The following is a 15,750-nucleotide window of genomic DNA, read 5'->3' on the forward strand; positions in this document are numbered from 1 at the left end:
CAGAACATACACTGCTGGTCCAGTTTCGTTGACTTGATTAAGTGACCTTGAGGCCTTTATTTGTGCCAAAAAGAGCTGAATGATGATAGATATATTCCCTTATGAACTTACTGAACACAGACCATTGGTTCATCCTATCTGCTGGTTCACGAAATACCTCTAACCAAATTTCTTCTTATTTGCTCTGCAATATTATATTGAATATAATACATTATATTTTATATAATTTGTATCTTTAACAGCTTAAAGTGCTGGGGCTAATATTCTATTTGGTGGAACAGGAATGGGTCCATTTCACATTTTCTATTTCTAGTTATCATCTTAAATTCCCTGACTTTGGCAAAAACACCAGCTATTCATTTTTCAGGGGAAGTTAACAGGTAAGCAAAATGTTATCTAGCACTTCTCTTTCAAAGAGAGTTCAGAATATTGGGACTAAAACATATCTTTTATTAAAGAACAACACAAGCTGGTAAACACATAAAAAAGAGAATGAAAATAATCTTATTTTCTTACGCTAAACTGAGTGAAGACTAAGTAAATGTGAGTGGGGCTTTGAAAGACATTGTAATAAATACCATGGTTCATTCTACAGTGCTATTTCACATCTTCTCTGAGGGAGATGCCTATCAGATGAAAACTGGATTTGGTTACAGAGCAGAGGCACTGGTGGTACACATGGAGAGGGGTGAAAATCTCAGCCCTGTGAATAATGACTGCATTTGCACAGATACACTTCATGCGACCTCCTGGGAGCAAAGTTATTTGTAAACTCCCAATCAGTGCAAGTGAAGAGAACCAGCGACAGCAGAGATGTGAAGATTAGTTTCCAATCACAAATGAAAGGAAGCCAGTTTCTGAATGGGTGTTTGCCAAAGAGCAGAGGTTTCTGAAGGACATTTTAAAGGCTGTGGTATAATTCAATAATTCACAACAGACAACAGCAAATTTAAATAATAAAACCAGTTTTAAGCATTTATGTTTTAAGTCCTGGCTTCAGACATCTCATAAGCAGACCAGCTCCATGCAGCAAGAAAGGTACAAGGAAGTGCTGTCAGTTTTCTAACATTCAGTAGTTAAGCCGGTATTCACTTGATGGTGCGTGGAACAACATGCAGTCAACCCTTTAGGCTTGAGCTGCCCTCTTTGCTAGTTAAAGAGCAGCCATGCTTCCTAGAATAAAGATGTAACAACTAAGGCCTTGTGCATTTATAATGATATTTAGGAATATAATCTCTCATTTCATAGCAGGTATAAACACAAATCTATCCTGTAAATCAAAAGTTAATATTAGCCCATGTGTATACAATCTTCAGAACTCTGACATGGGTTAATGTCAGAGTTTTGTTTTTGTTGAAAACAGAAATTAATTCACATTATGATTTTTTCTCTATGCTTTTTTTACAATACTTATATTTTATTTTTCTTCTAGAAATATACCCAGAGATTTAGGAAAAGGAAGTTATTTATGCACATACTTACATGCATGAAGAACATAGAGAGTGAGTTCTGTGAAACAAGATAATGAGATGGGCAAGGAGATTTAAACACTCCTGCTGCTGAAAGGGTCAGTCCTTTTCCTCTAATCTTCTCATCCTAAGAACAACTCTAAGCTCCCTCTTTTTGTGCTGCTTCTGGCACTTGTCAGACCCTCCAATGAGGTGGTTAAGCTCAAAAGGTGGCAAAAAAAAAAGAATGCAGCAGAAAAAAAACCTAGAGTATTTTTTTTCCCTGCTGCCTGAAAACTGAGAAGAGAAGGGCTGTGCTATTCAGCATCAGTGCAGCTGTCCCAAGACACCTCACCATCCCACTTCCAACTGGGTCAGGGGCTGCAAGGTGGAGCAACCCTGCACAGATATAACATGTGTGACCTTTGAAGTCAAGGGGAATACCTCAGGTCATGATGCAGGACAGACTTACAGCATTAATAACACCTTTAGAATATTAAAAATTATTTTTAAAAGTTTTTTCTCAAGTTTTCGCTTTAATGGACTAAACTGAGATCTTGAAAAGGAGTAAATATCCATATAGTTTTCTTGGTATATTTTTGTAATAAAATATTTAAGTAAAATAGTAAAAAGACCCACAAAAACATCTAGAAAGTATCTTAAAAGTAGCATAACATCAAGCATGGCAACTGTTCCAAAGTGTGACAATGCACTACATCAGCTAAATGGTAAACTTTCTTACTGGAAACAACATTTTGCAGCTACAGTGGGTTCAGCTAGTGTGTCTGTGATGCCTAGGACAAGACAGGTAAGACTCTGCACACCAATTCAATGTCCACTTCAGATTAAACTGAATTACATCGTCCACTACAACGACTATGTATAAAGTTCAGAGTGACCACAGAAACAGAGCAGACCTGTGCTTAGGTAACAAACCTTTCCAGAATTTCTGGGTGAATCCATGTAAGAACCTTTACTCTGGTGGTGCATCCTTTCCTCCTCTGACTGGTTCAGCAGAGACGCCTATAACGGGGCAGATCCCTGCCGACAGTCATTGACACTAACACATTAAAAAAAAAATTCACATCTATTTTCTGGTTCATATGCAGATCTGGCATTCCTCATTGTAAAGCTGCAGTGATATGCACACATATCACTTCATCTGTCACTACCTCCTCCATCTTTGGTTTCCCAGATACTTCTTTTCAAGGGTGGCCAAACTTTCTCATGCCATAGAGTGGCTAAAGGAATTCAAAAGGAATTAAAAAACAGGTGGATGAAACCCATTTTACCTTCCTCACTGAAGCACCTCAATATCTCTTACTTGTGGCCTGAATACCCTCTGCTATTAATAATAGAGTAGGCCCTTAAAAATAATTTCATCCCATTTCACTGCTTTCTCTGATGTCCCTTGTTTTTCTAATATTGCCAAAAGTAACATTTTTAATGTATTCTCATTTTACACTACCTCTATTTGCCCTGGAATAACCTGCCTGATAGACATGAGATGAAGTGAAAAGAACTCTACTCCCTCTGTGACTTGTGCCACTTGCTGTTTTTTAGCAGTTAAGGATGCAAAATTTCCTGGTGATTCAGGGCAATTAAGGTCTTCACACACTCCCAAAAGTTCTTCACTACTGAGCATCAATTCTGAAAAGTGATGAAGGTTCATGCAGTGCATCTTTGTCTCAAAGCTACTCCCAAACAACTCCAAAGTATTTCCATGAAGGAAGTGTTAAATGAACACACTTTTTTTCCTCAGAAACTCCACAGCTAATGAGCACAAAACAAGGCAGAAACTAAGGCTTGTGAGGAGCAAGTCGGCAAGCTGTGTGTGCAACACTGAACTTGCTCCTATTTATATTCTTAGGCAGAATCACAACCTGGAATTTCTTTCTACTTTGAAATTGCAGACATTAGCAAGTTATACTCACTCAAGACTTCTCATAAAAACCTCTGTTTTCATCCTAGGACTGAATTTTGTTTCAGTGCTTACAGACTGCCAGTTGGGCACCTCAGAAAATTTTCTGGCCCTTCTGGCATGTGTAAGTGCACACATAATCATGCACAGTGCTCTAACACCTACATTTCAAGCAAAACAGGAGGAGGAGGGTGACTTGGCATCAGAAATTAGGGAGTTGTGGTGGGAGAACCCTGGAAAGAATAAAGAATCAGGCAGACATTTTCAGAAGCTAGGGCTTAGCCAAATTATTATCATATGGGATAGAAGGACACAACTTTAACATTCATGGAGTCCCTAAGTCAGTGGCACAAAGCAGCTGTCTTGAGTATGTTCACAGTCAGCATTGCTAGAGAGGTGACACACTATCAGTCAATAAGCAAAAACAGGCCACTGGAGTTATAGCTGGCTTCTAGTCTCCATTACACAGCTTATTCTGTAAGCTGTTCACATAATTAGAGGAGTATTTTCAATATATACAAAATTCCATATGGTGTTTTATGAATAGTACCATGGGAACTCCTTTAGAGAATTATGACAATGTTTTTGTTTTCTTTTATTTAATTGTTAAAGTTCACTGTGAGACCATGAACAATTCTATTTTAGAAAGAGATACATATGTTCTCTGTTTCCAGTCTGATTCCCACAGATTTCTCTTGGCTTCCAAATCCCTGAAGAGATCTGACTGACACCAGCCGGTAAGGGCAGAGATTAGTAACTGGAGGGCCAGCCAATGGATGATGCATGATGCCTTCATCAGGTTTTGCTGTTGAATGAAAAGAGATCACTGAAAACACAGTTTCCATGTCACTTTTCAACCACCAGCAGGAGTGAAACTTCCAAAAGCAAACAACTCACACCAGGGGCACATAGGCAAAACTTGGGGTGCGGGGTTTCTAAGAGGGAATGCAGAAACTTGCCTACGGAATTAAGTGCTCTGACAGCTTCACAATCTAATTAGCAACTGAAAAAGCAAGTCATTTAATGGAGTCACAGAATCACTGGATGGTTTTGATTGGAAAGGACCTTAAAGACCACCCAGTTCCAATCACCCTGTCATGAGCAGAGACACCTTCCACTAGACCAAGTTGCTCCACAGCCCATCCAAACTGGCCTTGAACACCTCCAGGGATTTGTCAACCACAGTTTCTCTGGGCAGCCTGTGTCATTGCCTCATCACACAGTGAGGAATTTCTTCCTAATATCTAACCCAAACCTGCCTACTTGTCAGTTTAAAGCCATTCCTCCTTGTCGTATCACTCCGTGCCCTTATAAAAAGCCCCTCTCCAGCTCTTTTGTAGCCCCTTTAGGTACTGGAAGACCTCTAAGGTCTCCTTGACACTGTCTCTTCTCCAGGCTGAGCAGCCCCAACTCCCTTAGCCTGTCTCCATAGGAGAGGTGCTCAAGCCCTCTGGGCATCTTCTCAGTTCTCCATTATAAATATCCTCATACTTCTCTGACAGAAAGTCTAAATGACATAAAGAGACACTTGGTCTTCAGATCCACACTGTCATTTTGGAGAATGGTATGGAAATGCCCTGTCTGACAGAGCAGGTACTCCCTACTCTAGGACAGCCTACCCCAGACAGGAAAAGGAGGATGTACAAAACACTTTCTGGATTCATAAAAATAAGAAAGGGAAAACATCCATTAAGTGCAAAAGCCTAGACTTCTTCAAGAGCAAAACTCTTCTGAAGTACTCTTTAAGGTCCTTTCTGCTCATGAGCTTTAAATATCAAAGCAAACAAAGAAAGAAACAAAAAAAAATTCTCTAAGTATCCTCAGCAGCTATAATTCAATATATTGCAAAAAATAACATTGATCCGCTATTTTTGCCATTTCTTTCAGGGGATGTTTTTCAGTACAAGTAAACTCACAGCTGGCAGATTTTGAGGGAAACTTGGCTGAAACCTTTGTCCCATTGCTAGTTTTCCTACTGTAATCACCCTTCACTCTGAGAGAAGCCATAAACTGGCATGATCCAGCCATACCCACAGTAAGACTTCACACTACACTATCTTTTGTTTAAGGGTATTATCAAGTTCAATATGAAATTGCTAACTGTTACCATTCCCATTTTTTTAATGTTGTTAATCTGAGGCACGGACACAAATACAACACAGCATTTGCTTCGCATTATAAACTGACTCATGTGACAGCGACAAAGCTCCCAGGCTAATGGTCTGCTCAGGGGACCACTTTGCTGCTGACAAAAAGCCCCATGAAAGCCAATTCTACTGTGGTGAACTCTATAAAGATCTGTCAGCCTGGCTCACAACTACCGACATGAATTACCTTTATCCAGATGCAACACAATAAACATATTAAGAAGCTAGACAAATTTCTAGACTTCTTTTTTATATACTCACCAAGTTTGCTGGTCAGCAGTACAGCTACTTTAACAGTATTTCTGCCTTATTTATTTACTATGCAACATCCAACTTAATAGCTTGTTTCCCTATCTTTGGGCCAGAGGCCAAGGCAGATGTTTGCCTGACACCAAATCCTATTAGAGGCTGCAGTAATACAATTGTGTGTTAAAGATAAATATTTTATAGCCTGCACTTGCCACCAAGCATCATCATTCCCTAGGTATTTAGAGGCAACTATCTATTGGCAAAGAAAAAATAGTTATCTAGCTGGCAACTGAAGGCAGTAGCTTTCGGGGAGTTAATAAGCACCAGGACTGCTTTCTAAGAACTGATTAAATGCCATTCAGTGCTATGTGGCTGTATGAATTAAAATGTAACTGTTTCATTTGATAATCTCAAAAAGATACTTTGGAGATGGCAGTGTTTGGTGTCAGAAACATGTATGAACAGCACTAGAGCATGACAATTAGACCTTAATGAATCAATGCTAATCTCAGTTCAGGAATCAAGGTTCAAGGAATACAAAAAACTTGTACCAGTGAGAATATTCCATATTAGAAATGAGATGCAAAGAAAAGAGCAGGGTTTTTTTAAGTATCCTGTCTGGTCCCTTCAACTAGTAGTCTACTCCACCACTACATAAGAAATGGCCTCAAAATCTTTTGTTCAGTTCTGGTGAGAAGATATATGTAGCTGCTCAGCCTAAAATAAATTGCCACAGCTACTCATCTACCAGCCCAGGAAGATATTGCATACATACTAATTGGTACAATAAAAGGTTTTTATCCTTTCCTAATAAATGTTGACTATCTCTATACAAAGATGGATTAATTCAAAAATAGCAAGTAAACTAAAAAAGGAGGTAAATAAAATAATTAGAATAGAATTGTTTACTGTATCAAACAAATACATACATTTATTGTCACACAGAAATGTATTGTTCCTAGCTGTCCACTGATCTATTTTCTGCCTATTTGTGTTCCCCTGGCTAACAAAAACATTTTGCTGGGAGGGAGGGAGGGCACAGGGAGCAAGGCAGCAAGCAGAGAGACTTCATGGTTTGTATTTGACCTTGAAATCCTCTGTCAGCCACAACAGTACAAAAGGGCCATGAGGAGTGCCCAGCATTCCTCTCACTGTACACTGAATCATATTGCTTGGGAGAGTGAAGGGACACCGCATTATTTCACCTTACTCTTTGCTGCTGCACTAGAGCAACCTTAGAAAGCCACACGCTATTTTTCCTAGATCTGCTTGTCCAGGATAAAACTGACACCTAGAAATTCATTGCAATAATATCTCTCTTTCACAAAAATGCTCCTTGTCACTGCCCTGACTACGTTAGCAATAATTTTAATAGGAAGTCAAGCGGTATAACATGAAAGGCAAAGAGGATTCTGAAGCTCTGTGAACACATTTAATTTACTTCCCAGTTGCAGAGCTTGCAGTCTTGTTTATTTTTAAAAGAAATGATGCTACTCAATTGAGTTTCACTGCAGGAGAGGCTGGATTCTCAGCCTAGAGAACTGTTACTGCCCTTGTAATTGTGATAACAATGCCAAGGCAGACGTGGAGGTGAGAGGGGATAAAACAGGTTTCAGATATCTTCAAGCATCAGATTTGACACTATGAGCCAAAAAAAAAGGAAAAAAAAAAAAAAAAGGAAAACAAAGGTAAGTAGAAAGAAAATACCCTGGAAACAAAGGAAATGTGGAAATGCTGGGTCTGATATTCTCTTGCTCCTCCTTTTCCTTCCCTAGATGAAGCTTTAAAGGACTGATTCCTTCTTACAGTACATCATCACCTGCTGAGATTTCAAATTTTCTGCTTCATTTTTATTTTGTACAGCATTTATACTTCTAGCTCAAGTATTCCACACCTGGCAGCCTGATATGTGAAAGTCTTGACATCATCATGGAAACTCAGTCATTATTTTCGAGTGCTCTTTCACAGTTTCCTCTTCTGTAGGGCACTAGCATGATGCTGATACTACTAATGCTGGTTGATGTTGTGCCAGATTTGTATTTTATTTTCTTTTTCCTAAGGCTGGGAGGTCTGTTTTAATTAAGGACCCATGCATATAACCCTGTTTTGCTCTCACATCCCAGTGGAACTCTAATCTTCACATGCAGGTATAAGGATGCTAAATTAGGAAAAGGGCAACAAGCAGGCAGTCTTTTGAACAGCTCTTTAAATCGCTCCTGAATCTGGAAAGTGAGAGAGGACATAACCACAATAATGAATTGAATGTTATTCTCCCTCCTCTTTTTTCTGCAAGAACGTTTTAAAAAAGCAATTTGCAAGTGCAGATACACCCCCATCTCCATGAGGGTACTGACAAGAGACACCTGCCCCTGCCAGAAGTGACTCTGCAGGCTGGGCCATTTTACAAGGTGATGGTGAAGCACAGAAGGTTTGGTGCTCAGGGGCAGTTAGGTCGCTTATTGAAACCAAGAGCTGCTGATTTTGCCAAATTTCACAGTACAACATGTGAGCATATTTTCCCTTGAGCTGTCTATACTTTGTTTTTTAGGCCAGGTTTGAGATGTATATCCAGGTACTCAAATGGCTCTCACCACAATCATATCAGTCTTTCTCACACTATTTCAAGCACATTTGACTTCAGTCTCAGCTGGAAATACTAAAAAGTCAGATTTTTTCTGTCTTATTTTGAACTTCTGTTCTATAGAAAGAGGGACCAAGAGGGAACAGTTGGGGAGTAAATAAAGAAGAGAACAAGCCTGATTATTTCAGAAACCTTTGCAACATTTGGTCTGAATTTGGGCTGCCCTTTGAGAGAGAGCTTTATCTTTATCTCCCTGATTCATTCCTTTCTCTTACTGCTTCCTTATTAAGAAGAAATCTTTCCAGGGCAGAATGCCTTATAATCTGAAGCTCTCAGATGGCTGAAAGCATAAAGCGTAATGGGATTTCAAAAGCACTTGGGCATTGGTCGATGTATATGACCATTTAACTTGATGGTAAAATCTCCCTTGACTTCACCAACTTTCAGGAAATCCTGCTAATGTATTTGTGCTGTCCATAGGGCCAAACAGGGAACACTGTTTTCTTACAACGTGAGCAATGCTAAAAGCACAAAAGGGTCTTGAAATACAGTTCTTAAGGAAACATACACTGACCATCTGAAAACACCCTCTGTTCCAAAGCACTTGAAATGTGATTACAGGTTGGAAGTTAGCTAGGAAAAAAAATTCAGTGAATTATTTTAAACAAAGAGTAGCTGTTGGACTGAATAAGACCTTAATCCATACTTGTAACGTAACTGTGACATGGCTGTGGAGATCTAGAAAGACACACTGTGAACAGTTATTTTCTTCTTAGATTCCTTTTTTTGCAGTTAGAATATTTTTAAATCTGAATTCCACTCCAGTAGATGAAACTCTCATATCACCTATTTCTCCAGGGGATTGCATAGAATTTTTTTTTGTTCCTTCACACTCTCATAAATTGTTACAAACTAATACAGGAAACAACAATTATTCAGCCTTCAGGGTTCAACTTCTGGAGCTGCACTAGCAAGAGGGAAGTTACTTCACGTTCAGTACATTACATTTTCTGCTGTCATAGCTCAGGGCAAGGCTAAATCTGGCCTTGAGTTTCATTTTAAATGATGTTTTAAGTTGGTGTATTACAGGAGGAAAAAACCCAAACCATTCTTGCATACACACACAGAGAACTACAAATGTAATCTCTTTTGGTCAAACAAATGCCATGAAACCTCGGCAATGTTGTAATTTTGGATGCATAAAACAAATAAAAATTCATTTTACTCCAAGTCTTTAGTTAATATATCCAGCTGATAACTAAGGATGCACTGGCTGGATAAACTGATATGTGAGGTTCAGTTATCTAAGTGCCTGGTGCCAGGGACATGCTCCCAAGCAGGATGCCTGACCTGCAGCCACTGCTACACAAGAGCCTGACTCCCCTCCAGGTTCTTTGTCAGCCTTGCCCCCCTGCAGGGATGCCCCCAGTTCTCTGGGGCATCTGTGGCAGCTGCATTGAACTCTTCTGTTCTGGTGGTCTTCTGTCAGAGGCAAACAAAAAGCAGTTCTTATGGCTCTGTTCCTGGCCCTTGCAGACTTGCTGCACGTATGTGGTCAAACCTTGCTCCTTCTCAGGGCCTCTGGCAAGATGTCTAGAAATCAGTTTAAGATAATTTATGGCACTTTTTCTGAGACTGTTGTAGCACTCAGCAAAAGAAAGCAGTCACACATCTAATATACAGACCAACTGTTATTATTTAAAAAGTCAACATATGCCAGGAGTGACTGCACAGACCATGTCCCTCTCATCTGCTCGGCCCCCATGCAAAATGAAGATTGGTCCAGTGACTCCTGAGGTGCTGATGTTGTTGGCTTCTGTTTTTTTGTGGTCTTGAATGCAAGTATGTACACGTGAATACAGCCTTTGGAAAAGTGAGACTTTGAAGTGTCTGTTGTTCAAGCACAGAAAGAGTTTTCTTTTTATTTGCCAAAGCGGACAAGTAACTCCCACAATCTTATTTCTGTGTTTTAGCAGGGAGCATTCATGGAAAGAAAAGCATGCACAAAGCTGCTTTAGCAGCTCAGTAATACGACACAGGAATAAAACAAGCTGTGCTTACATTAGCCCGCAGTCTGGGCCGCGTGGGAAGAGCTATATACAAAAGTGTAAAAACAAAAACCATATGCACCGTTTTACACATTTCTCCAGAACCCCTCAGACAGCACTTACATGCCATGTTATTAAGGCAGAATTATGCTCTTCTGAAAAAAAGTGAACAGAAAAACACAGGGACTGAAATAACAGAAAGAAAGAAATAAGAGAAAGAAATAAGAGAAAGGAATAAAAGAAAGAAAGAAAGAAAGAAAGAAAGAAAGAAAGAAAGAAAGAAAGAAAGAAAGAAAGAAAGAAAGAAAGAAAGAAAAGAAGGCATATACTTCAGCAATAAATAAACCTTTTCTTGACCCTAAAACTAAAGTAATTCCCCCAATCAATAAACCTTTTGTACAAGCTCTGTCAGATCAAGAGAACTTGCCTGACTGAAAGCAGCACATGGACATGCAAGTTCAATGCTACCAGTCCATTTAAGTACAGATGTAGGCAAAGCTTTTCAAAATGACAAATCTACCTTCATTTTTCTACCACTTTAAAGCATGATTAAAACCAGACAAAATCTGGAACATTAAAGACACTCAGACATCTAACTTCTACTGAGATGAATACTTACTGGCATCCATCCTGGCCTAATTTCTTTTATACAACAATATAAATGAAAGTACCTGTCCATTTTTCTGTTTTCTCCACTCAAGTTATCACTTGTAAGACGTATTGAAAGAGGTGTGTACATATAGAAATCAAAATAAAAAGTTAAAGAAAAAGTTCAAATATAACATTAAATACATTACCACATCTCTGCTTTAAAACTAAGCTAGCTTTACATATTTTAATTTTCTACTGCTTGTTTTTATTCACTGATCATCAGTGAAGAGATACACTCTACACAGAGAGGCCATGGAAGTTTTCACAGCCAAGCATTTGACCTTTAAAGGCTTCTTATTATTTAATTATCTTTGAGACATGTCCTAATTTCCTCTTTATTAGAGATGCCTTACGTCTTCAATAGCAAAATCCTGAAATAATAATTTTGCCTGCCATTATGGCTTGGGAAGAAGGTTATTATGCAAGAATTGTTTCAGACACTTGCAGAGAGAAAAAAGGTCATTACAAGTAACATCTAGATTTGAAACAATTGGTCTGACTTCCGGTTCCTTGGAAGTGCTGTTGATCTTAGCAGCAGCAGGTAGAAAGCTGCAGTTAACATTTAGGGAGCAGTGTACCATAGGATCACGTACAAACATTACTGACTGAAGCTGAAAGGGATTTAAGTACCAGGAGGAATGTTTGATCTGGTAGGAGTTGTCTGAAAAGGCAGACACAGAGATAAACTCCAACACTGGAACATGCTCACCCTCTTGGCTCACTTCACTGGGAAATAAGGCTGTTCATCAGTTTTGAGGAAAAACATGAAAAGATTAAGGGTGCACTGATAAAGCTGTTGTTGACTTCCAGCTGCTAAAGTTTTAAGGGCTGTGTCACTATCTATCCAAAATCACCATCACTGTTTTACTGAGAATAGCAAACAAATTCTGGATATAAGGAGTGCAAGCTAATGTGGAAAGTTTCACTTCTGCACAGCCCTCTTTCTAGTTCCAAATCCAGGCTCAGCCCATGCTTGTTTTTTATTAAGCCCTATAGAGAGAACAGACTAGATTTGCACATGGGCTGGATGAAAGTGAAATTTCACCAGGCACACCATAACACCTGCTTGGAGTGGAGAATTCCTGCAGCTCACAAAGCTCAGGCAGAGGGAGTTCACCCCACAGTTCTGTCCCGCCCTGTGATACTGAACCTATCCGACTGGGCTGGATTTGGCTCCTGTCTTATGCCAATCTTCTGTATGGATAAGTTCAATTCTCACAGAGGACCCCCCACATTCTGTGGCCAGCTGGATGTTTAAAGGAAGACACTTTGCAGTGCTGCAGCATAACCTGAACCTGCTCTGAGGATAAGCATTTTCAGTCAAGCAGACCTGTCAACAAAATGTCATTCATGAGATCAAATACACAAGGAAAGAAAAACTTAGCACAGCCTGGCAGGGACTCATAAATGCATTTTTTTGCTTTCTACATGAATTGAGTGACTGTATCTTTTCTAAAGACTACCTGAAACCTATGAGCTTGGCCACACTCAGAGAAGCTAGGTAAGAGCAGAAAGGAGGAAACAAAATATCAAAAAAAGGGTTGGCAGCAGCAAGAGAGTAATCAAAAAAAGCATCACCCATCTGACACAGCATCAGACATCTGCTTGTAGGGGGGCATACAGAGCCAAAGTCGAAACAACTATTTACAGAGCCTGCAAAGCTCTGCTATTTTTTGTAGCACAGAGATCAATAACATCAAAAATTAGGTGATTTTCCTTCCTGGCACAGTTCTCATATTGCTGTATTTTTTTTTTCTATGCAGAGAAAAAAAAGAGCTGTGAGTGTGGGCAGGAATGGGTTACTAACTAATTATCTGCAGAGGGTTACCACAGGGTGGAAGTGCTCCATGTCCCTCTCTGAAACAGAAGGGCTAAAATGACCATACTTCTGCAATAGGTGAGAACTGAGCTCTTCCACGGAGCAGCTGGAGTCTCATTAGCAGTTAAGGAGTTCTGATTCAGCAAAGTACTTGCTGAACTTTCAGCCTCTTTAGCCTAAGGAGAAGTTCAGAAAAGGGTAGCTGGGACATTAAAACCACCTCTCCTCCTTCGGAGTCCTGAAGATCTAATAGTACATGGGGACTTTTAAGTCGAGTAACTGTGGCATTAAAAAGCTAAAAGCACTGTGCAAGCCAGAACAGATCACATCCCATGTTACTCTGCACAGTATCCTGACTCCTCAATATTTACATGAAACCAATTAAGACTTTTCCAGACATTAGCAAAGCAAGTGTAAATAACAGAAATGGCTTTGAGACTTTAAGTAGATCACACTTCTGTATCCCTCTCTGAAGTGGAAATTGCTAGAGTTTAAGTTAGCTTAAACATAAGCAGCAAAAGCAATGGAAGCAAATCCAAGCCACTCAGATACTTGCTTTTCCCTTTGCTAAGAATAAGCTAAACACAAAGGCACTTTCACACAGTGCTAAGGAAGCCATTCTTGCCACCTCTCACACAAGGAGGTTTCCCAGTCCCATGCTTGTTTCTGTGCCCTGCAATTTCTCCTTTGAGCTCAGTCCTATTATGAAGTGTTCCTCTGCTCACACTCTCCATTCCTGAGTGTGAAGTGCTGTCCTAGGGACTGCATGGGGTAGGTTACATTCTGGGCTGTTGCAGGAAGGGCACGTGCCTTTTGGTGTCTATTACCAGGTGCTGGATGTGCTGGTAGCCCCTTATAAATCACACTGGAGTTCATCTTGCACTTCAGTGGAGGAAACTACTTACAGCAGGGTTTTTTTACAGATGGCAGAGGGAGCAGAAAGAATGGTCCTTTTCTTAACTTGAGCATTGTCTCATGTAGAAGATAAGAATGAGATAAAACCTTGCATCCTACCTCGAGTGTTCTACATGTGTTTCTTGTCGCTTGCTGGGTGACAAGCTGGTAAACAGCAATGCTCTCCTCTCACAGACAATTGATTTTGCTTTTCCTTTTGATTTCTCAATGGCCCTGCACAGTTGAGACTGCCTGAGCTCAGCAGTAACAGCTGCTGGAAGACACTTTGACTCCACAGATGCTCTTTTCAGGTTCTCAGATGTTTCTTGCTTCTACTGAGCAGACTTTTGGCCAAAATCTGTCACAGATGTGCTGATTCCAGCTGATTCCTCAGCCTACTGTTTTGCTTCACTAGACAAGATTGCTCTAAATAAATTACTACTATCAGGCAGATCGTGGCAGATTGTGAAGCCACAAGGTGCTTCTCAAAGAAGTGTTTCTATTAGGAATTTCAGAAAGTGCCAACAATGTAATTTACAAAAAGGTTAATTTATTATTGGAAGACCTTGACCGTCCATTCCTTTATAATGTGATGAATTGTAATTTGGAAGAATGGGATATAAAAACGCTGTTAAAGGCAGAAAACTTTTCCAGGATATTTTTCCCTCCACCTGGATTTCCTGTATTATTCAGAAGTATAAGCTCTGACAGGCATTACAAGGCTGTATTCTCCCCAGGTTTACATTCAGTGCATGTAGCAGGCACACATTTTGAAAACACCTAGCCCTTCAGTGAGGATGATTCCACACCCATTTAGAAAACAGGCCAAGTTGCCATCTCCCGCCCTCAAAATCTATGCTAACGTTCCTGAGTGGATTTAGTTATGGCTTTATCACATTCCAAAGCTGTATAATGGACAGCCTCACAATTTATGAAATTAACTGTGCGTTATCAAACTGGGAATACAGATGCCTTTTTCAATTTTTCTTCAGTTTTCACTAGAATAATGGAAGCCAAATCATTCCAGGCAAGCACTGCACAGTAATTGCAGTTGATACTGTCATACAGAGCCCGCAATGATTTGCTGGCTCTGAACTGCTCGGTCTGTTGAAACATAGCAGATAAGACTTGGAAAATCAGCAGTCTTTCCATCCAACATGTTTATTGCTGAAGTAAAAGCTATTGCCATTTATTTTGGTGAGTCGTCACTCGCAGGGGATGTTTGCCTGAAGCAATGACTGCACAGTTTGACTTTATGAACTTATCATTACGATCACCATTATCAATTTTGTGCTTTCTACTGCTATCTGTGATTATTAATTAATGCTTCATTCATTTTCCCAGCAGTTCTATCATCCTCACAGCATCTCCAGAGAAATGTCACTCTCCTCAGTTTTACACAGTGAGCAGCTGAAGCATGAGCCTAGGCTGGGGAGGAATTAACACATCAATCAGAATTCAGGAGTTCTAGGCTGCTGGTCTGCTTCTCAGATCACTGGATCCTACTTCTTCCTGCATCGCAGCTATACTTTTAAAACTTGCTCTTACTGTAAACCCTATGTTAGTGGAATAATAAAGGGAGATATTTTAGGTGGTCTTGCCACAGGAATCAAATGAAATGGCAGCTTGCCTCTGACAGTCAACACAACTCCTTTGAAGGTTCCTTACCCTGCACAGACAGATCTAAGGCTCCCATCATGTGTGACTTATTTGTTTTGTGTTGCAACTTTACACACTGGTTCATAAGCACTGTCAGGTTACCTTATTCTCTTTACTTGGGCAGTGAAAAAAAATAGTAACACTACAGTACCACAGTATTTATGTACTTACAATCTAGCAGCCATGTCTTGCCAGACTTCATGAATACACTAGAAAGGCTCTGAAGCATTAGAGTTACACAAAACACCTGACTGCTTATTTATTTTTTTTTCAAACAACCTGTTGAAAACTAGATGGAGGAGAAAGGTACCACCTTGTTAAGGCTATTACAGT

The 15,750-nt window shown here is 39.8% G+C and overlaps 1 protein-coding gene across 1 annotated transcript in view; it reads right to left on the bottom strand.

Annotated features, from left to right (window-relative positions):
- Positions 1–15,750, bottom strand: part of TENM4 (teneurin transmembrane protein 4) — a 387,133-nt gene that overhangs the window by 147,406 nt on the left and 223,977 nt on the right. The window lies entirely within an intron of this gene.

This window comes from Ammospiza caudacuta, chromosome 2, assembly GCF_027887145.1.
Source record: "Ammospiza caudacuta isolate bAmmCau1 chromosome 2, bAmmCau1.pri, whole genome shotgun sequence".
Taxonomy (NCBI): domain Eukaryota; kingdom Metazoa; phylum Chordata; class Aves; order Passeriformes; family Passerellidae; genus Ammospiza; species Ammospiza caudacuta.